We start from the raw sequence: 23,361 nt of genomic DNA, 5'->3' as shown, positions 1-23,361 counted from the left end.
GTATGTGTGTTGTATGTATTTTGCTGGTAAATTTGAAGTGAGAGAGAAACAGTTGTCAAAATTATGCCATTCTGTGGGCTTTGTTGCCTGTTGTGAGTGGTCGAAACCAAGTGACATATGTCAGTGGGATTTTTGGATTTGTGTGGTATATATTTTGAAGGTGGATTGAGACTGAGTAAATTTGAATGGTCAAAAAGTTTGTTAGATGTGGATTTTGTTACTTTGTATGAAAGCATGCAGTGTTTTGTGTGTGTGTGTGTGTGTGTGTGTGTGTGTGTGTGTGTGTGTGTGTGTGTGTGTGTGTGTGTGTGTGTGTGTGTGTGTGTGTGTGTGTGTGTGTGTTGGGGCGGATAATATGTTGAGTCAGTGCTCAAGTGTATGATGCTGTGTGACTCTCTCTGCTGGACTGAGTGATAAGAGAAATGCAGTATGAATTACAATCTGTAGTTGATAGTGCAGTGTTAGTTGTGTTTTATTTGCTGAAGTGAATGGTAGGAAGAATACTGTAATGATGAAACTGAGTTTAGTGTGGACTATGCAAAAGCCGTGAGAAGTGCCTTTTGAGTGATATGGTTGTTTATGCATCTCTGTGTCCTGAGCAATACTTTCTCCAAACTATGCTCAGACTTAGATTTGGTTACAGAATTTTTTTTGCGAGGGCTATGGATTTTCCTCTTCACCTACACAAGAGCACGTGGGAGCTTGTCTCTATTTCAGAAGTATGTATTGGGTGTTTTAAGTTGAGTGTGGTTGACTGCTTCATGGTGTGTAAGTTACTTCGTGTTTTCTGATGTACATTTTTGCACATCTATGTGTGCTCAGTACAATGGTATGTTGATTATTAGTCTAGACAATGAAAGCTTTATTTCACTTTCTTTCAATGAACTGGTCACCAGCTAGTCTGCTATTGACATATAAGCACTAACCTGCCAGACCCTAGCTTTTTTTGCAAATTACTTCTTTTGTGATCATACTTAGTTATAAAGATAAGCTATAATTTTAACTCAAAACTAATTTAAAAAACAGTTATAAATTTTAACTTAAGAAAGGAAATTTAAATAAAAGAACAGGTAGAACCATCAACATTTACAAACTGAATCTTTCCATAACTAATCAAAATGTTTATTAAAATAGTTCTCCTATCTCCACTCATGCTGTAAAAACACAAAGGACAATTACAGTCTGACAACACCTTAAGATTTGTTTTATAATTTGCAGATTCATTCACTGAAGTTTCACCCCAAAATGTTATTTTTAATTCTTTTCTCAGCTGTCCATTTATATTCTATACTTCCTTCATATTTTGAACAGACCTTTTGTTAATACCATCATCACAGCTCATGTTAAGATTTGTTTGTTTAATTCAGAAAATATGTATTTACAAGAATTGGTGCTATTTGTTTCTTTAGTGGCTAGGAGAGATGTCTCTTTTACCAGGACATTTTTTTCTGAGAAAAGGAAGTTGGTTACTTTTTTCAGGTCATGCATTATACAAGGGTAATCAGATGAAATTAGAACTCCGATTTCCAGCTTCAAAGTATGATATCTGAACTAGTCTGCTACTATGTTTGCTCTACAGTGGAAGAAAGGATTTGATAAATGGCCAATGACAAACAGCATAAATAGTAGAAAACTTGAATTCTTGAGCACTTTACAGATTCTGGTCATGATGTTTGGGAAGGAAAAGCCAGTATCTTTGATACTCCTATGTTTGTTATGTTGCAACAGCTGAAAAGGTCATGGAAAATTGCACAAGAAACAGAGCTTCTAGAAACACAAAGAAGAAAGTGTCCCTCAATTTTTTTTTATCTTTTCTTCTTTTTAGTGGGAAGGGCATACAAGTAGGAAAGTAGGATCTTTAAAAACATAATAAAAATTAGACAGGAAAAGGCACACAAGTTATGCCCATGAATCAAACATGTACTATACATCTGCCAAACAGATATAGCAAGTGCTGTGTGCAAACGCAAATAATTCCTTTGGGAGTGTGTCTTCATTGTAAAGATACTGCAAGGGATTAGTCTGTCATGCTTCTCTGCATTTCCATAAAACATGCGACTAAAATGTGTACTCCTCTAGAAAGATCATAGAAACCTTCACTGACAGCATCTTTTTGTAGTTTACATGCTAGTTATATGTTTGGCAATAGACAAGTACTGAATAAGTCGTTTTAAACTTTATTTTACCTGTCAGGGTGTTTTGAGTTTTTTCATTTAGTCATAGGTAGTATTTCCCTAATAATTTTCTTATTTAAATAAAAGAGAAACATTACAGGCAAAATTCATAGTCTTACTTGTTATACAACGCTATAGTTCTTTTAAGCTTATTAAAGCTTTTAAAACTTAACAGTGAAGAAAAATTAAAATAAATGCTAAAATAATTAGCAAACAGCTTCTTAAAATAATAAAGAAATAATGATCTTGGGTAGAATTTTGGAAACCTGAAATAGGGTAAAAAAGTGATTTCATAAAAATACATGGCTCTTCTAAAAGTGCTAGAATCCCAAGTACTCATAACTCATTGTTTTGAAGCCAAGACGTGTGTATCTTATAGATTGGGAAGGCTGCTGTTGGAGCTCAGATTCAAGCACAAGTCTGGGCAAGCAGCCATGGGAGGGAATGGGAGGGGATCATTTTGGATTAGGGACCAGAAAAAGAGTTGTAGGGTCAGGGAGCAATTAGGGAATTTAGGTTTGGGGGGTTGGAATTTTAGGATTAGGGAATGAGAAGAAAGTTGTAACATTAGGAAGCAAATGAGAAATGAGCAAATGCTGTGATGGCTTGGTGGTTATCGACTGTGACTATGGTGTATAGGGTCTTGGGTTCAAGACCTGCAAGGCTGTTCATTTTGTTGGGAGGGTGGCCTAATGGTTAAGGTGTTTGCCTTACAAACACAAGGTACAGGGTTTGAGTCGCACAAGGGGTGATAACTGGCTAGGCTTAAAATGGCTCACAAGGGCAGTTAGCTAAGCCTATGTAGGTTTATAGAGGGGTGCTGCAGTTTTAGGTTTAGGGAGCAACTGGGGAATTTAGGTTTAGGGAGGGGGTGGATTCTTAGGGTGGGGACTTTAGGGTTAGGGAGGAGGAGGAGGAGTGGAAGTTTAGGGTTATGGACCGAGATGTCACACTGTAAACTAGGTGGGAATTTTAGGTTTATGGTTTAGGTTCTGGTAGGGCTATGTAGTGTAACTGATCGGGTATTGGGAGGGCAATGCAGGAGCAGAAGATTGGGCTAGTGGAAGTTCAAGCACTTGCTTTTTCAAGCAAGTGACAGAGAGCAGGAGTGCTGTGAGCTACTAACACTCATGCACATATAGTAGACCCAGTTTTATATATATATATATATATATATATATATATATATATATATATATATATATATATATATATACACACACACACACACGCAAGTATATGTAATTTGAGCTAAAAGATGGAATATCTAAATGCAAATGATCTAACACAACTATTCTAAACACAATTCATGTAGCCCAGCATAATAAAAAAAAACTCAAAAAATGTTGTTTTCAAGGGGGCAAACCACCTGCACCCCTCATATCCCCTAACTTATATAAAATGACTTCACATTTGCACTATAGTGGAAGAAAGGGAAAAACACTGGAAATGCACCGTCAGCTTGCACAATCCAGCACAATGTGATAAAGCAAATATTACATATAAGTCTGTAAGAAAACTCATACCCCAGTGATCAAAATATAATAAACGTGCCTTGTTATAAGTTATTTATTTATTTATTTTACATTTGTTAACCGGGATAGTCCGACTGGACACAGGTCCATTTTCAGCAGAGGCCCAGGGAGAAAAGCTCCACGTTATAGCTAGTAATATGTACTGAAGAATATTATTAGAGCAACTGTTATTGGATAACTTTTTTTTTTCAATCTTTTGGGCTCAATCATTATATACGGATTTACATTATATGATCAGTTTTTGGAAACTCGAAACTCATATGGTGAAGACCAGATCGAGTTTCTGAAAACTCAAAATAAAAAAAGAACAAATCTACATTTTTGTATAGGAGACAAGTCCCCCACACTCCCTGCAAATTAAATATATGGCATACATTGTTGGAAACACCTGGAGTTCTGGCTGCAGTTTGATTCTCAAACAATCTGGAAATATATTGCTGATTGATAAGTATATTTCTTGGCATTTTAACCTTTCAGAGTTTTGCATTGTCTTAATTTTGCCTGACTGAATTATTTTATATATTTTCTGGCATTGTTTTTTACATTAAAAAGTGTGGTCTGTACTCTTGTGGGAGGAGAGGGTAGATTCTGCCCTTCTGAGCTGGGAGTTTCTGGTTAAAGGCTTATTGTGCCTGCTTATATGAACTGTTTCTTTCAGAACTTGGTGCACCTTGTTTGCTGTTGCACAGACTAAATTCAGACCTGGTGAATCTAGGTTTGTTTGTACAACTTGAGCACAAATCCAGGCCATCTTTTTTTGGAGAAGGTTCCCCTGCACCCTAGAGGCAGGAGCGTACAGTTAGAACTTGTCTGATCAAAGACTGCTGGAATGGGCCTCAGTTTTTAGCTTTTTATTGGTTAATTTGTTTAAATCAGTTTGCTCATTTGTTACTGTTATATTAAAAAAAAAAAAAAATATATATATATATATATATATATATATATATATACACACACACACACACATATATATATAATTATATATATATATATATATATATATATATATATATATATATGCATTATGCATCGCCACTTAGCTAGGGTTAAACTATTTCTGGCGCCATAAAGTCTGCTCTTCAAATCTTCCCTTAGAACGAGACAGTTTTTTAGTTTTAGCACTAAAATCTGTTTCTTTGAGCTCAGCACTTGTTCAGAACTCATTGTAAGCACTAAATAAGCCACAAATTAGCACAGCACTCAACTTTCATCACTTTTCTAGAGGAAAACAGTTTTTAGTACATAATAAATAAGCACCTATCCAGGTATGTCCAAGGGTCAGCTCCCAGTGTATTCTCCTGTCTACCTGATGAATCTGGGCATCTTCGGGCAATGCAGTAATTGCCTCATGTACACAGACAACCCTCTCCTCCTACCACCCAACACTACAACCTCTGAGAGATGCACTTATATAGCCAAACAGGAAGCAAAGCTCTCTTCATCCAAGACTGGACTAGACAGTCAAGAGGAGAAGGTAAACACTTGCATCACACCACACTCATCACATATTCCCTCAAAACCTACACCACCAAAACACACACATAGAAACATGAAACACATACCTACATTCGTGGAGGCTCTCACTAAAAATCTGCTCAAGCAACAGAGACCTCCGAAGCAGAAATACAAGCAAACACCACCCCCCAACATAACCCAAATGACACACAGCCCACAAACTCAGCATGCCACTCAACCACAGCCCATAAGGCATAACAATGTACCCAACACTCTAGTCATAGGTGACTCTATAGTCAGGCACACTGATGTTCCACTCACAAGGCTAAACAAGGAGTAAGTTACTGTCAGGTGCCAGGATCCACCACATAATGCACACACTCAGGTCACTCCACAACAAGTACAAATATGACTCTGTCATTGTCCATGTTGGTGTGAATGACCTGAGATGTACCTCCCTGGACTACATGAAAAGAGACATGGAGGAGCTCTCCAATCTTGTAGTCCAGGCAGGTATGACCCTAGCCCTGAGTAGCATCCTGCCATCACCCAGAATGATACCACAGTACAAGGACAAAATGATTGACTTCAACAATTGGCTAAGCTTCTGGTGTCATTCTAAGGGGGTCTAGTATCTGTCTGCCTGGGATGACATGATCGACAGACCACGATGCTTTGCCAGAGATGGCCTGCACCTGTCACCCTTGGGATTCTGGATACTAGCTAAGGCTCTTGCCACCCCCACAATGCCTTTTTAGGCAAGGTTCAAATGACAAATTCACTACCTTAACATGTATATGCAAGCAAAATCTGAGAGTAATGCTACTCAGTGCTAGAAGTCTAAACCTCAAAATGCATTCACTCAAGGCACTCCTTAAAATGGAGAACATCGACATCTGTGCAGTGACAGAGACTGGTTCAAGGCTCCAGAGAGCACCCCTGCATTACCAGGCTATAATTCATACCACACCTTTCGGCCACCTAACCTGGACTGAAACACTAAAGGTGGAGGCATATCCATATTCATTAAGGATATCCACACCTCCAGGCTAGTTGCTCAGCATAATGTATCCGAGATTATCCAAGTGCAACTAACTCTGGGCAAGACCACAATCCAAATTGTAACTTGCTACAGATCCCCCACCATGCCCCAGGATTACCATCCCTCATTTCTTGATACACTGGAAAATATTAGGGTACAACCCAATACCCTAATAATGGGCGATTTCAACTACCCCACCATTAAATGGGAAAACTACTCATGTACCAACTCTTTTGTGCAATGTTTTCTGGAATTCATAAATTCCAACGCCTTGGATCAACTTATCCACACCCCCACCAAGGGCAGAAATATCCTAGACCTGGTCATTACCAACATGATTGACTGGTGTTCCACACCAGAGGTCAATTCCTCGTTGGTCAGATCTGACCACAAGCTAATCACCCTAGACATCCCCATCCCGCCCCCACCCCCATTAGGGAAACCACCGTAAAAAATTTCTCCAAAGCCAACTTCATGGATCTTAAGACAGAAGTGGCAAACTTCACGTCACCCATGCAGACAGACAATCGAGGTATGACTGCTGAATTCTACACAAATGCACTTTAAAAGCACTTACATGAGTGCATGGATCGTGCTATCCCTAACAGAACCAAGATGCTATCCTCCAAAAAAAGGAAGCCAATCTGGTGGTCTCCTGCCATAAGCAAACTCTACAACAGAAGAAAGAAACTGTTGCAAAAAAGAGTAAAATCCCATGAGTGGAGGAACTCCCTGGTCAGCCCCAGTAAGAAGCTGAGATCCCTCATAAAATCCTCCAAAGCTAGTTACGAAAATAAAATTGCCACTGATTCTAAAGACAACCATAAAACATTCTATAGCTATTTCAAGAATCTCAATGGCAACACTCAGATCTGCTTTGAGTTACAGCACAATGGCACTAAATATACAGAACCAACTGATATTGTCAACATCCAGGCAGATAGGTTCAATGCTAACTTTACCCCCCCCCTCACCCCCTAAAGAGCCCATCTCTATACCAGAAGAGTGCAAAGTTCCTGTATTCATGGCTGCACAAGTAAAAACCACACTCTCCAAAACCAAGAACACAGCATCCATGGGACTTGACAACATTCCAGGCTGCATTCTACAAGAACTGCAGAATGAACTGGCACCCCACCTAAGCACCATGTTCAATCATAGCCTCACCTCAGGCTTTGTACCCACTGAATGGTGCACAGCAATGGTTATCCCACTCCACAAAGGGGGAGCCACCACTGAGCCCGGGAACTACCACCCTATTAGCCTAACGAGCCTGGTCTGCAAGGCCATGGAACGTATCATCGTGGATCTTATACACAAAGACATTGGTAATTTCCAAACTCTGGACCCCACCCAGTTTGGGTTTGTAAAAGGCAGATCATGTCTCCTAAACCTGACAGACTTCTTTGAAGCAGTCACCAAAGCCATAGATGAGGGTAAGGTGGTTCACATAGCCTATCCAGATCTCGCCAAGGCTTTTGACACCATCCCCCATGCTGGAATTATAGATAAACGCACTAAACTAGGTATAAATCCATATGTCACAAGATGGGTTGCCAACTGGCTCACTGACAGAACTCACACTGTGAAAGTAGCAGACTCCAAATCCGACTTCAGACCAGTGACAAGTGGAATACCACAGGGTTCAGTCCTGGGTCCTCTCCTGTTTGGTATCTACTTTTCTGAAGTACAGGCTAACACAGAAGGTCTTTGGCTAAGCAAGTTCACAGATGACTACAAACTAGGAGCCATAATCGAAACTCATAACGATGTGGACATCCTACAAAAGGGCCTCATGGAGACAGATGCCTGGTGTCAAAGCCATGGCCTCAAGCTCAATGCCAAAAAGTGCATTGTCATCCCCTTTGGTAAAAACTCTGTACCCAAGAGCTACCACATAGGTGGTAGTCTACTTAACACCGAAAGTGTGATAAGAGACCTTGGTACACAGGTGGACAGTAGTCTCTCCTTTGATAATCACATCGCCACAGTAGTCAGGAAATCCTTCTATGTGGCACACTTCATCACAAAAGGTTTCTCATCCAGGAAAAAAGAGGACATTATTCCCCTCTATACATCACTCATTAGACCTATTATAGAGTACAACGCCTCTTTTGGTATGTACCTCACAAGACATCTACAACAACTAGAAAGGCTGCAGAAATACCTCACAAAGAGGTTTACTGGCTTCAAACAGATGCCCTACACAGATTGTCTCAAAAAAAACTCCAGCTTTACTCCATTGCATATCGGCTACTCAGAGGCGATCTCTGCCTAACATACAAAGCTATGTCAAACCCAGAGCTGTTGGATATGCTCCACTTAAAGAAATCCCAATCCCTCTGAGCTACATGCTCTAGGGACCTAAACCTTGTCACTACAATAAACAGAACATGCTGGAGGGATAGATTCCTGTTCCAGAGACTTCTCATACTCTGGAACAAACTACCTATCTATATCAAACAAAGCTCCTCATTAGCACTTTTCAAGAAAAATCTTGATGATTGGATGGGAAATAGGAAATTCACTCCAAGGATCATCTCTGTGGCTGTGCTCGACAGGAGCACAGGAAAGTAATTTTCTTGGGTGGCAAAAGCCAGGGTACCTTTTTGGCTAGGCTTATATAGGCCTTAGGGCCAGTAGCCTAGTACCTACCTATGAACTTCGAGATCACATTACAGTGGGGAAGAGGGTAAATTCCCTATTCAAACACTTCTATGTAGATGGTACAGTGGGGATCGGGGAATTTACCCTTTTCCCCTTGTAGCGCGATCTTTGAGTTGGTATATATAATTTGCAGGAAATGAGTGGGGTGCATAGAGGCTTGCCCCCATGCAAAAATGTAGACTTGTTTTTTTTTTTTTTTTATACTTTCCATTTTTCAGAAACTCCATCATATGGTCTTGACCATATGAATTTCGAGTTTCTGAAGGCTTGATGATATAATATAAATCTATATATATATATATATATATATATATATATCTAGATCTGTATGTATATCTATATTTATATCTATATCTATATCTATACCTAAATATGGATACACTTCTAAGTATCAAAGTACACAAATCTCGAATGGCTAACAGTCAATCTAAAAATCTTGAAAGCCAAAACAGTGGAAAAAAACACTTTTATGTTTTTTCTGCAAAGGGGAAAGTCCCGCATGCATCACCTATGTGTGGTGGCTGCACCTCTCACATTCTCTGCTATTTATATATACAAACTCCAAGTTCGGTCTACAATGGGGAAAGCACAATTTCCCTGATCTAAAAACTTCAAATGAGTGAATGAAGGAACAAGCAGCATGAAAAGTTCAAAATATAAAGTGCATTTATTTAACCGTTTAAAAATAAAACAATAACCAGGATTAAGCACTTTTGTCTCTCTCAGGAAACTTTACCAGAATAACAAATATAGAGTTTGTTTTTATGTTCCCAGTAACTAATTCAGTGAAGTTATAAAGGGAGGGTAACTGCATACTTGTTATTCTGATGAAGTCTCCTCAGAGAGATGAAAGTGCTTAATTCTGGTTATTTTTTTGTTGTTGTTGTTGTTGTGTCTTACGGCTTTTCCAGTTAGGGGTCGCCACAGCGGAACTCCAGACCACTAATGATTGGTAGTTGATTTTTACATGCCGAGTTACCAGCCCTGATGCACAACCTTCAACGAAGGTACGCCCATTCACGCATGTCTCCACGCAGAAGACGCTCTAGCTGAGAATCGAACTGGACAGCGTCTTACTGTGAGGCGACAACGCTACCACAGCACCACCACCGCGGGTTCTTAATTTCTGGTTATTTATTTTTTTATATTTTTATTTTTAAATGGTTAAATAAACGCACTCAATATTTTGAACTTTTAATGCTGCCTGTTCCTTCAACCACTCATGTGAAGTTTTTAGGTTACCACTTTTGAGTGGAATACCCTATTGTAAAGGTTTGTAACTGTACACAATCTTACACAGCCAAAACACTAGCTGAACTGATCAAATGAGTTTTGATCACTTCCTCCAGTGTTAAACAAGTCAAGATTAAGAACATTCGATTATATGGAGTTTACATATAGATGGGTTTACTATATTACAACAGGAGACCCAAAGTTGATTTGAGAAATATCAATCGCTAAAGGTCGAAAACACAAGCAGCAGTTCACATACTCAGCCTGTGTGCATACAAAATCTAATTTTTTAAAAACACAAAAAAGACATATTTTTTTTTTGCAGGGGGCACATCCCTCACCTCCTACTAGTTATATAGACTAACTCTGAGATTGTACAAAGAAGGGCTAAGGGAATATTCCCTAATACTGGGAATTGTGTGATCTCATACCGTGTCAATCAGCTGCTTAATTGATCATATGCTGCCAACCACATGCATACACATGCACATATTCACACACTCACACTTATGCATATACATTTATCTTCAGGGTTCTACGTTTTCAGTCCTGATCACCCATGCCCCTATATTAGGGACGTACTGATGACCCTCTAAGCAAACTGAACAAGGAGAAGATAACAGTCAGCTGCCTATCTGGAGCCAGGATCTGCCAAATTAATCACACACTAAAGTCATTGCACTACAGGTACCGGTATGATTCCATCACAGTGAGTGAAGGTGTAAATGACCTGAGATGTACCTCCCTAGACTATATGAAGAGAGACATTATAGATCTCTACGACTGTGTGTTCAATATTGAGCAGCATATTACCTTCACCAAGGATAATGCCAAAATGCCAACAAAAGATGATTTTTTTTAACAAGTGGCTGAATTTCTGCTGTCATTCTAAGGGGGTCCAATACTTATCAGCATGAGGAAAGGGAAGACTTGGTTAGCAAATCATGTTGCTTTGCCAAAGATCGTCTGCACCTGTCCCCTCTAAGTTGTTCAATACTGGCTGAAACTTTATCCTCTCCCACAGAACCTGTTTTAGGAAATGCCAAATTGACAAACCTAATGACACAGCAAAATCAACTCAATTGAACCTCAGGGTATTACTACTCAATGCCAGGAGCCTAAACAAAAAGCTAAACTCCAACTACCCTTCTTCCAGCACAAAACCATGTTTTTTTGGAATCTTACCAATGAATTATTGGTCCTGAATGACCCGTCATCATTTCTGTTGTTAGGCTAGGTATGTGGGTCACTGCATAGTGAAGATGTTGCAGGGTTAATGCCCATTGACACAATTTGGGACTGCCATCAGATTGCTGACTTAATTCTTGTAAATGGTCATGATCTGTTATGAATCTGAAGTGCCTACGTAACAAGTAGTATTTAAAGGAATAAAAAGCCCACTTTATTGCTTGACACTTTCAACAGCTGAGTATCTCTGCCCTGCTCTACATTGCTCAGCATTCTACTGATATAGCACACAGGGTGCCCCTTGCTTTGAATGTCTTTGGATAACAATGTGCCCCAAACTTACCTTTGACATCTTGGCATATAACGTGAAATCTTTAGTAAAATTAGGAGTTAATAATACAGGTTTTGCTGCATTAAATGCTCAAGCTACCAGTGCACCATTGTAGCAGCTTTAGCCCTTGTGAGATTTGTCAAATGACAGGTAATAGTTACAGCATTTTGGTAATGGCTTTCTGTAGTATCAAGAATTCCAAGGAAAGCTTTCACCTTCCTCTTATTAGTGATTACAGATCTCATTTTATGGCCTTTATCTTTTATAGTTGTGGTTTTACTACCATTTGTCCTATAAGGTACTATCAAAAATTAGCTTTCACAATGCCCGGGTTACTTTTCTTAGTATTTACAGTCAAACCTGCTTATTTCATGGATTTTAACTCAGCCTGTACTTTAGATGAATATGACTATCAATGTCTGAATGTATGACCATGCCACCTAGGTATGCCAAAGCATATTTGGAGGTTGTTTTTAATATTTTATCCATTAGCTAAAAAAGAGTCTGGGGCTCCATGTAAGTCAAAGGGTAACACAGTGTACAGAAATAAACAACCAAGGGGTTGCTGAAATTGTTTTTTCTTTGGCAGAGAGCGAAGTGGTATCTGCAAGTTTCCCTTTATCAAGCCAATGTTGTCTAGTATCAGGCCTTTTTAGGTTCTCCATAAATTCATCAAGTCTCAGCATTGGATAGCTTTAAAACTTTGAAATGCTGCTAAAGTAAGAAGGAATCTAATAGTTCCACCAGCACCAGGTTTAGGAATTAGCACTATTGGGCTGCTTCTGTCACTCTGCTATTGCATTTACTCTCTGTGTTTTTTTTTTAAATTTCTTACTAAATGTACTCTATAAGGTCTCAGTCTAGAGTTAATTTCAGTGCTTGTCTATATATTGTAATCAATTAGTTTAGTTATCCCAGGCATCTCTGGGAACACTTCTTTATTTCTTATTATTTCCCTCACTTCCTACTTTTATACTTTTTTGAACAATTTTTGCCAGTGTGCCTGCTGATCATTATGTCTCCTCTCAATCAGATATACCTTGTCTGGGAAGACATTATCCAGGCAGCCTTTGTGGGGCTTTGTGTTCCTACTAGTGTCCTGGCAATGACAGCTTTTTATATTTCACTGCCTAAGCCCATCTCTGGTGGTGCTATGAACACTTACTTCATTACAAGAGGCTCCTGTGCTCTATGATTTGCACAAGCATGTTCTGCCTACATATTTCAACAGGGCCTACTATGACTGGTTTGGGAAGCTACATCTACATCTTCCCAGCAAAAGATCCTGGATGTCTAGGAAAGGTCCTGTCATCACAGCAGCAGTGTGAATTGTGTGGGAGTCACTGTTACTCCCCCACAGGATGGACACACTCATCCTCCCTGCCTGTGTCATCAGCCAAAACAGCTGCTAGTCAAACCCAGGCCACCTGTGTTTTAATCAGGGCTTTATTTCCCTATAGTACTGGTAGGGGCTTGTTATTCTTTTGAGAAAGATTTCTGTCACTGCACATCAGGAGAAACTCCCTGGACTCTCTTGCATGAACTTCATCTAAGTTCTCTGCAGAATTCTATAATTTCCATAGATTCAGCATGCTAGTGTAATACATTCGCTGAAGTTTTCTCTTTCCTGGGAGTCTAACCTTGCAGTTACTTGCATTTTTTTCTTTCCATCACCTCAGATAACCGTAGCTATTTGGTCAGAAATTTGTTTTATGTGGTGGACCCTAGCACTATTTCCTGATATTTTGATTTAAATTAGCTCATGTATTTCTACTATAAAATCATTGTTCTCTTCCCTGGGCTGCCTGCTTGTGCTCTCTTACTATGAGCATTATCAGTCTTAATTTATCATACAAACTAGCACTGTGTTCTGTCATACTTTTAAATGGTGTCTTTTCCACTTCCCAAGTTTTCATAGGAATACCCAGCAGCCCTTCCAGATGCCTGCCATACAGATGTTCATATGGGCCATAATCTTGTATCACCTGTCTGACTGCAAATAATGTGTAGGATAACAACTATTCCCAGTTTTTATCATCTGCATCCACAACTTTTCTCAACATGGATTTCAGTGCTTTATTCAACATTTCTACTAATCTATTAGACTGTGGATGGTGGATTTAATGTTTTCAGCTGTTTGAATTTAAAGCAGTAACATAACCTCTGCAGTACTCTTGATATAAAAGGTGGGCCATAGTCAGTAAATACCTCCTTAGGGATATCCACACTGGAGAATTCTAATACCAGTTCCTTCTTAGTAGTCTTAGCAACAGCCTTGTGCAATGGTACTGCTTCTGGAAATGTGTCACCAAAGACCATTATGACTACTAGACTATGGCTCCAGAGAGCACCCCAGCATTACCAGGTTATACCTCATATCATGCTTTTCAGCCCCAAAACTAGGACTGAACCACAAAAGGAGGGGGAGTATCCATATTCATAAAAGATACCCACACTTCCAGGTTAGTGGAGTTGCCCGAAGCATCGGACACCATCTATGTGCAACTAACAGTAGGTAAAACTGCCTTTCAGTTTGTAGCATGCTACAGACCACCCTCTCAAAATCAGGAATCCCACTCGGCCTTCCTGAGAACACTGGAGAATATGAAGATCTCTCCAAACACCATTATATTGGGTAACTTCAACTACCCAAACATAGACTGGGAGCACTTCTCAAGCCCCAACACCCTAGCCCAAAGATTCCTGGAATTTATAAACTCTAATGCTATGGAACAACTAGTCACCACCCCCACAAGAGGTGAAAACATACTAGACCTGGTCATTACCAATATGGGGACTCTATGCTCCACACCAGAGGTATACCCCTCATTGGTAAGATCGGACCATAAGTTAATTTCACTGGATATCCACATCCCTACCCCACCCCCAGCCCAGAAAACCACAGTGAAGAACTTCTCAAAAGCAAACTTCACACTTCTCAAATCCAAGGTGGAATCCTTCAAGGCCCCCGGGCCAGTGGAAACTACGACCCAAACTGCAGAATCCATTATAAACACATTCTATGGACACCTCCAGGAATGCATGGATCATGCTATCACAAACAAAACCAAGACCCAATCTTCCAAAGGCAGGCGTCCAGTCTGGTGGACCCCAGCCATAAATAAGCTGTACAACAAAAGGAGGAAGTTACTACATGACAGAACAAAACCCCTAAAAGGGAAGGCAGCTCTGATCAGTACTAGCAAAAAACTACAATCCCTCATAAAATCCTCCAAGGCCAACTTCGAGAGAAAAATTGCACAGGACACTAAAGATAATCACAAGGCTTTCTTTAGTTATGTCAGGAACCTGGGTGGGAACTCCCAGATATGCTCAGAGTTGATCCAAAATGACACAAAATACACTGAACCCACAGACATTGCCAACATACTGGCAGACGGGTTCAGTGCAAACCCCCCCCCAAAAGAGCAAATATCTATCCCAGGAGTGCTGCCTCCTGAACATCTCAGATACTCAGGTGAAAGCAGCCCTCTCCAAAGCAAAAAACACAGCATCAATGGGACCAGACAGTCCCTGGTTGTGTCCTGCATGAACTCCAAGAAGAGCTAAAACCTCACGTAAAGCTGCTGTTCAATCTCAGCCTTACCACAGGATATGTACCCAAAGAATGGCGTACAGCAACAGTGGTCCCACTCCACAAGGGTGGTGCCTCTATGGATCCTGGAAACTATTGCCCCATAAGCTTGACTAGCCTGGTCTGCAAAGCTATGGAGAGGATCATCATGGAACTCATAAACAAAGACATTGGGGACCTACAGACATTGAATCCTACCCAATTCGGCTTTGTTAAGGGCAGATCCTGCCTCTTGAACCTGGTAGACTTCTTTGAAACAGTCACAAAGGCCATTGATGAAGGGAAGGTAGTCCACACAGCCTACCTGGACCTCGCAAAACCCTTCGACACAATTCCCCACTTGGGCATCATAGATAAGCTCTCAAGCTTAAATATAAACCCCTATGTCATAAGATGGGTTGCAAACTGGCTCAAAGACAGATCCCACATGGTCAGAATTGCTGGTGCCATGTCAGACTCAAAACCAGTTACAAGTGGCATCCCACAAGGCTCAGTCCTAAGATCTCTCTTGTTCGGTATATACCTTTTTGAGGTACAGGCTAACACAGGAGGACTGTGGCTGACAAAGTTCACAGATGACTGCAAACTGGGCGCCATAATCGACTCCCCAGCTGACATAAGCATCCTCCAAAAGGGTCTCACAGACACGGATAACTGGTGCCAGCTCCATGGCCTAAAGCTAAATGCCAAAAAGTGTATAGTCATACCCTTTGGCAAAAACAAAGTGCCCACAAATTACCACATAGGCGGTAATCCATTAAGCACGGAGGAAGTAATTAGGGACCTGGGGACCCAAGTTGATAGTAATCTCTACTTTGATAACTACATTGCCAAAGTGGTTAGAAAGACCTTCTACATAGCCCACCTTATCATGAAAGGATTCACATCTAGATCAAAGGAGCTGATCGTGCCCCTCTATTCATCCCTCATCAGGCCCATAATAGAATACAATGCTCCATTTGGGATGTACCTTACCCGGCACCTGCAGCAACTGGAAAGACCCCAAAAGTACCTCACAAAGAGGATCAAGGGGCTCAAACAGATGCCATATGCTGCTCGGCTAAAGAAACTCCAGCTCTATTCAGTTGCATACCGCCTACTTAGAGGCGATCTATGCCTGACATATAAAACTATGTCCAACCCGGAAATAATGGACATGCTCTACCTCAGAAAATCCAAATCCCTTAGAGCTATGCGATCGAGGGACCTGAACCTCAGCACAGAAATAAACAGGACATGCTGGAGGGAAAGATTCATAACCCAGAGGCTCCCTTCGCTCTGGAATAAAATCCTGGTCCATGTTAGGTAGAGCCCCTCACTGACTCTCTTCAAGAGGAATCTTGATGAGTGGATGGTAGATTGTAGGTTTACCCCGGGGATTACTTCTGTGTCTCTACTAGACAGGCACAGTAAACAAACCTTAAAAAGGGCACAGTAAACTCAATTCAAGGGTGGCAAAAGCCAAATACATGCTGGCTAGGCTTACAAATGCCCTAGGGCAGATAACCTAGTATGAACCCATGAACCTACTATGTACTGGTAATGTTTTCTGGATTTTACCAGAGGCTCCAATAATGTATACAACAAAAGATTCAAATTGTACTAAAATCTTAGGCTTTGGAATCAAGGGTCTTTTATATCCAGAATGAGATGCAGTTTTATGACATTCTAGGCAAGAAGCATGTAAGTTATCTGTGTCTTCATGATGCCTGGACAGTAAAATCTGGTCAATAACCTTGCTTAGCTTTGTCTGTCCCTTAGGTGACCTCCTAATATATAACTATGGGCTAGCTTCATTATTATTATTGGATACGGTTTTGACTCTAGCAATTAATATATAATTTTTTCCCTTTCTTTATTTTTTTACTTTACTTCCTATTTTTTTACAATACTTTACACATCCTATTCATTATCTTCTCCTAAACTTTAGGTATTATGATCTCTCTTGCTGTACTTGAAGTATCATATTCGCTTTGTTCTTTTCTAAAGTTTGTGTGGCTTACATGCACATCCACCAAATTAGGATTACTTTCTTTTGTAACCTGCCTGAAGGTGGAAATTGCAGCTTCTTTACCTGAACATATTGGAACTTTAGATTAATCTATGTTCACCCCCCTCGCTGCTTTACTTTCTTTGTTAACAGCATAGGCTTTGAGTGCTCTATTCTTTTAAATTGCTCTCTCTTTTACTTTGTTTGAGTGGATGTCATTCTCTCACTTCTTTGTCCTTCCTTACATTTTCCCTTTTTTCTGCACTTCTTCCATCCATGGATCCACAACCCATTTTTCCCGTTTTTGAACGTGGGGTCAGGTTGTCACTGCAACAGTGACAATCATCTAGAGCCAAGGTTTACACCACTGGGTACCTACCCTGCTACGGTAGTTTTTTGACACCACATACTTGAATTCACAATCACACCTATGGCCAATTTAGAGTGTTCAATCCACCTAGTGCATGTCCTTCGAATGTGGGTGGAAACTGGAAAACCCAGAGGAAACCCACACAGATGCAGGGAGGACATGCAGACTTTGCACAGAAGGCACCCCAGCCGAGAATCGAACTGAAGAGTCTCTTGCTGTGAGTTTGCAATGCTATTCACTGTGCTGCCCTATATTTTAGAATAATATTTACCATTAGTTTTATTTTTCTTATGGTTCTCAGATTTCTGTATTTTAGAGTCCAACTTCCATTATATTCTCTCTTTACATGACCAGATGTAGGTTCAGAGCTCTGCATTTGTCTGATGAGTTCACCTTCTGCACTTTGTTCTTAGGTTCCTCACTTAGTTGTTTTTTTCTGTGTTGGTCAGACCTTCTGTGCTAATGCTAATTGTACTGTTTTTTATGTCATAATTTCCTATTAATTCATCTTCATTTCTTATACTGATATTACTTACATTATAGGGATTATGTTGTTCTAACACTGGAACTTACTTCTGATAATAGAAAGGATAATTTTAATCATAAACAAATTATGACTTTTTCTGTTCTTTCTATGCCTATTCCCTTTTACTGAATTTATTTATGTCACTGCTTTGCTGTTACCATTCCCTCATATTTATAATGAAAGAGTATATCAGTTTCACATACTGTGACTATACAGTCTCCTAATTCCTGCATCTTCCATAGAGCTTGAAAATGAGGAAAACCATTTCCTAAGTAACATTGTTTAAATCAGGGGTTTAACCACTGGATACAACAACTTTCCACAAACTGTCTGAATTTCTATATGTCTTTTCTGTCACTGTGAATACATATTTACACCACATTTGATTGTTTCTAATTTTATCCTTACACGCTAATGGAAAACTTGACAAGGGAAATCATACTGCCAGAATCTAGAAGAGTGTGAACCTCCATTCCTTCTAAAATACAGTATGTTTTACTTGCTTGGTTGTAAGGACTGACTCAATTATCCAAGATGTTGACACAGGAACACCTTCACTTAAAACCTGCTTTTTAACTTCCACAGAAACATTTTCTTTAGCAGCATCGAACTTATCAATATGACCCCCTCCACCCATATTTGTAAAAAATGAACATATTTTTTTGTTTTTTGATTTATAGAAGAAGGTACATTTTTTGCTACATTTTTAGTCCTAGAAGCAGACAAGTTAATTTTATACACTGTGCCACGAATTAGTGTTTTGCTAAAGTTACTAGCTTACCAGATTACTTGGAATCACTTTGCAGTTCTTATTTTCTTATAATACTTGGCAATGGTCTTTTAATACTGTCTGATGCTAAAAGATTCAAGCCAGAGCTTTAGAATATGCATTAAGTTATTCATGTGGGCACTTAGCTCTTCATCTGTTGTAGAATTCCAGAGGAATCCGTGACCCTCCACAATATTTTCCTTGTTCATCTAACTTTTAGCCACATTCACCACTGTGATATTCTTCTCTGATTCACTGCTTTCTTCTTCATTCAGCCTCTCAAGCTTTTGCAACTTCAGTTGGTTCTACTTTTCCACTATATGCTGCACTCTGAATTGTATGAGTTTCTGTAGAATGCCTCTGTTACCTCTTTCTTCTTTCTCTTCAAATACTTCAACCACCTCATCATTTATTAGGCCAGCTATGAACATATCCCCTTTCATAAATTCATAGGTGTTTACTAGGCTAATGACCACAAGGGCCTTTTTAAGCCTAGCCATGCATCCCAAATCTCTGACAAGTTCTGATACCCTTGATAAGTGCAAGCATGAACCTGGGAGATGAACCATTTACAGGTTACCTGTGTCCATTAGAGACACAGGTGTCAAACCAGAGATGAATTTCTGGTTTCCCATCCAATTGTCCAAGTTGCACTTGAATTGGGTTAGGGAGGAACTCTGCTTCACATGGATGGGGAGCCTGTTACATAGATGCAGTAGTCTCTGGGATACATGCCTTATCTCTCCAGCAGGTCCTATTTATACCACAGGCAATGTTTAAGTCTTTATAATGGGTAATTCTGGTTCTGTTTGTTTTGTGGATATGCAGGAGATCCATCAGAGTGGTGTCTGACAATCCCCTGTATGCCACGCATAGATCTCCCTCAAATGCCTGTATAAGACAGAATACAGGGATAGGGCCTTGAGGATATTTTACTTATGCCCAGTATTCTTTTAGTAAGAAACCTCTGTGGGCATTCCAATTGTTGGGTATGCCTGGTTAGATACATACCAAAGGGAGCATTGTACTCAATGATAGGTCTGATGAATGCCGAATACAATGGAGCAATGACTTCCTCGGATTTAGATGCCATACCTTTGTTTATAAGTTGCACAACAAAGCATGATTTCCTCACCATTGCAGACACATGATGGTCAAAGGCTAGATTACTATCTATGTGTGTCCCTAAGTCCTTGACTACTGGGTAAACTCTAAGGGGTGTGTTGTCAATATGATAGTTACCAGGGTTGGATGACTTCCCAAAAGATATTATTATGCATTTTTTGGCATTTAGTTTTAGTCCATGGCACTGACACAAGTTGTTTGTCTGTGTCAGCCCCTCCTGGAGAACATTAGTGTCAGTGTGAGATTTAATGACAGCTCCAAATTTGCAATTTTCTGCAAATTTAGTCAGCCAGAGACCACTGACACTGGCCTGGACTTCTGACAACTAAATGCCAAAAAGGAGCAGTCCAAGGACTGATCTCTGAGGGACACCATTTGTGACTGGCCTCTCTGTAGAGGTGGACTCCCCAATTCTAACTTTCTGGGTCCTGTCTGTGAGCCAGTTGGCTATTCACTGGGTAATATATGGGTTTATAACCTAACCTCTTGAGTTTGTCAACAATGCCCAAGTGGGGTATTGTGTCAAATGCCTTGGCCAGGTTAAGGTAGGCAGTGTGAACAATTTTTACTCAAATCCATTGCTTTGGAAGTCCATCAGGTTGAGTAGGCATGATCTGCCCTTGTCAAAACCAAACTGGGTTGGGTCCAGTGTCTGGAGGTTTACTATATCTCTATTGATTATCAAATTTGGCTGAACCAATGCATAATGCTTGGGGTTCCGGTTCTTCTTCTATTTTTGGCAACAACAGTAACAACAGGATTAGCGGTGTTAATGTGGTAGCTCAAACTAACACCGCTTTGTATCCTGGCACTCAAGAACAGATTGGTGAAGCCGACTCACTTATTGGGATGCCCTCTATGTCCGAATGGGCGAAAGATGCTGCTGCCTTTTCTTTTGGTAATCAAGCAGGTTTGGGCTCTTCGGTGACGGATTCCCTTAACCCAGGTAATACTTCTGATAGCATTTTAGTCAACTTGAAAGTACTGGACAGCACATTATTAAAAATTAAGAAACTTCAATTGGAAGTCTCTTACTTTCAACAGTGCTTAAAGGAGGGGGTTATACCCAAAGAACTACGTAGCTCATTTACCCCTACTGGGTTATTCTCTAACTCTTCTTTTTTGTCAGAATTAGAAGCCCTTTTTAATAAACAAGGGGCTGAACTGTTAGAGTTGATGGTAAAGAACTATTCTAAGCATATCACTGTCCTGCTCGACGAAGCTTCTAAAATTGATGACAGCATTAAAACTGATGTGAATTTTTACAGATATAAATATGATTATAACCGGACTTTCACTAGCATTGATACAGTGCTAGTTAAATTGAAAGCTAACAAGGTTAAAAAGCTTTTGAGGGACAGACATGCTTATCAGACTAATTCTGCTTATCCTAACCTGTTGAAAAAGACTAATAAATCAGGTAACCTTGTAGAAAGAGATTCACAAGAGTTGGATAATTGTAATGGGGAGGGGGTTGCACAACCTCCCATTGATGCAGGTTTGGGCAGTGTTGATGGTGTAGCAGGCGACGTGCAAGGCCCTAGGAGAAGCAACAGGATAAAATCATTTAGTAAGAAAAACAACAACAAAAATCAAAAGCCTTTTTTAGGGAGGAGCAGCAATCGCTTTCAGAGGAACAAGAACTGGAACTGATTGATCCTTTATTGGAACCTAATGGCATGCCACTTGGTGCAGTAACTTGTGTTGAGGCAACTCCGTCAGTTTTGTCCAACATCAAAGGGGACTTTTTTATTTATAACTTTTCACATGTCATTGTGGATGTTGAACTAATTGAACTATTGGCTAAAGGCTTGAATTTTGTACCTGATTACAAATTCAGGCTAGCCAAAACGCTGATGGACTTAAAACTCTTTGTGCGGAAGCTCAATTTGAATGTTTTTTTCAACAACGACGTTTCCGGCAATGCATCTGGTTTGAAGTTAACAAGTTCCTTTAATCCTCCCTTACATCCTAGCCTACTCACGTTCGAGAAAGTATGTGAATTGGACTTTAGGCAGTTACACACAACAGTGAGAGCTGATGGGAGTAGCAGAAACACTACTAATGAACAACTGTTGGCCTTGAATAAAATTTGCAGCTCTGCTGCGAGAGTTATCAAACCAGATAAGGGCAGGGGTTTAGTTATCTTTGATAGGGCAGAATATTCTACCCGCATGCTGAAGGTATTAGATTCATCAGCCTATGATAGCTCCTCGCTAAATGAATTAACGGGTAGTTACAACAGAATTAAAGGCTATTTTAGGGACCTATACCTTGAGGGAAGGATTAATATTGATACTTACAATTTTATTAACATCTCTTACCCCAGGGTACCAGTTATGTTTGGGATCCCTAAAATTCATAAAAGCCTCACTGATCCACCTATGCGTGCCTTAGTTGATGGTAGATGTTCCATCACACACCCTTGTGCTCGTCTAATTGACAGCATTATCAGTAAATATTTGAAAACTATCCCCCAAATCTGTAAGGATTCATGGTCCTTTCTGAGTTTGATTAATGAAGTCCAGTTCGACAGCAGCCTCAACTTTTTGACCATCGATGTTGTTGATTTATATACATCAATACCACATGGGGAGGCTGTCGAATGGATTGAACTCATGCTCCGGGAATGTGGAGCGTCTGATAATGACATCTACTTGGTCACCGTACTGCTTGACATAGTTTTGTCTTCTAACTTTTTTATGTTTGATGGCCACTATTACCTCCAAAAGAAAGGCATAGCAATGGGTTCCCCATGTGGCAGCAGTGTTGCTAATATGTTTGTCGCTTACTGGGAGAACAATTTCTTGTTCAACCATCCAACCTTTGTGGAGTGTTCTAAGATCTACACCCGTTTTCTTGATGATGTGTTTGTCCTATTCAAAGGGAGTGAAGCTGATGCTTTGAACTTGCTAGCACATATGAACTCTTCAACAGATTTTTTGAAATTCACTCATCATTTTTCGCTCTCTGAGATTGATTATCTTGATGTTCAGTTGGTCAAAGATATTAGCAACAATAGATTCTGTTCATCCATTTTTAGGAAGGCAACTTATTGCAACTCTTTCTTGCATTTTACAAGCTGCCACCCCTGGAGACAGAAGCGCTCTATTGTCAAGGGGCAATTAGTCAGGGCTGCCCGTATGTGCAGCACTGAGGATGCATTTGACAAAGAATGTTCACTTTTATTGGATATGTTTTCAAACTGTGGGTACCCTGAAGAACTCATATTTGACCTAATAGGTGAAGTTTCAACCAAACGGTTGAATGGAACCTATTTGCCATTGCTACTATCTAACGAGCAGGTATACCCAGTTGGTGATGATCCACTTTCCCCGAGCCAGTTAGGGAATTCAACTAC

This window comes from Protopterus annectens, chromosome 15.part0 (assembly GCF_019279795.1).
Source record: "Protopterus annectens isolate FY-2018-M chromosome 15.part0, PAN1.0, whole genome shotgun sequence".
NCBI lineage: Eukaryota > Metazoa > Chordata > Ceratodontiformes > Protopteridae > Protopterus > Protopterus annectens.
Note: the sequence above shows the minus strand (reverse complement) of the source record.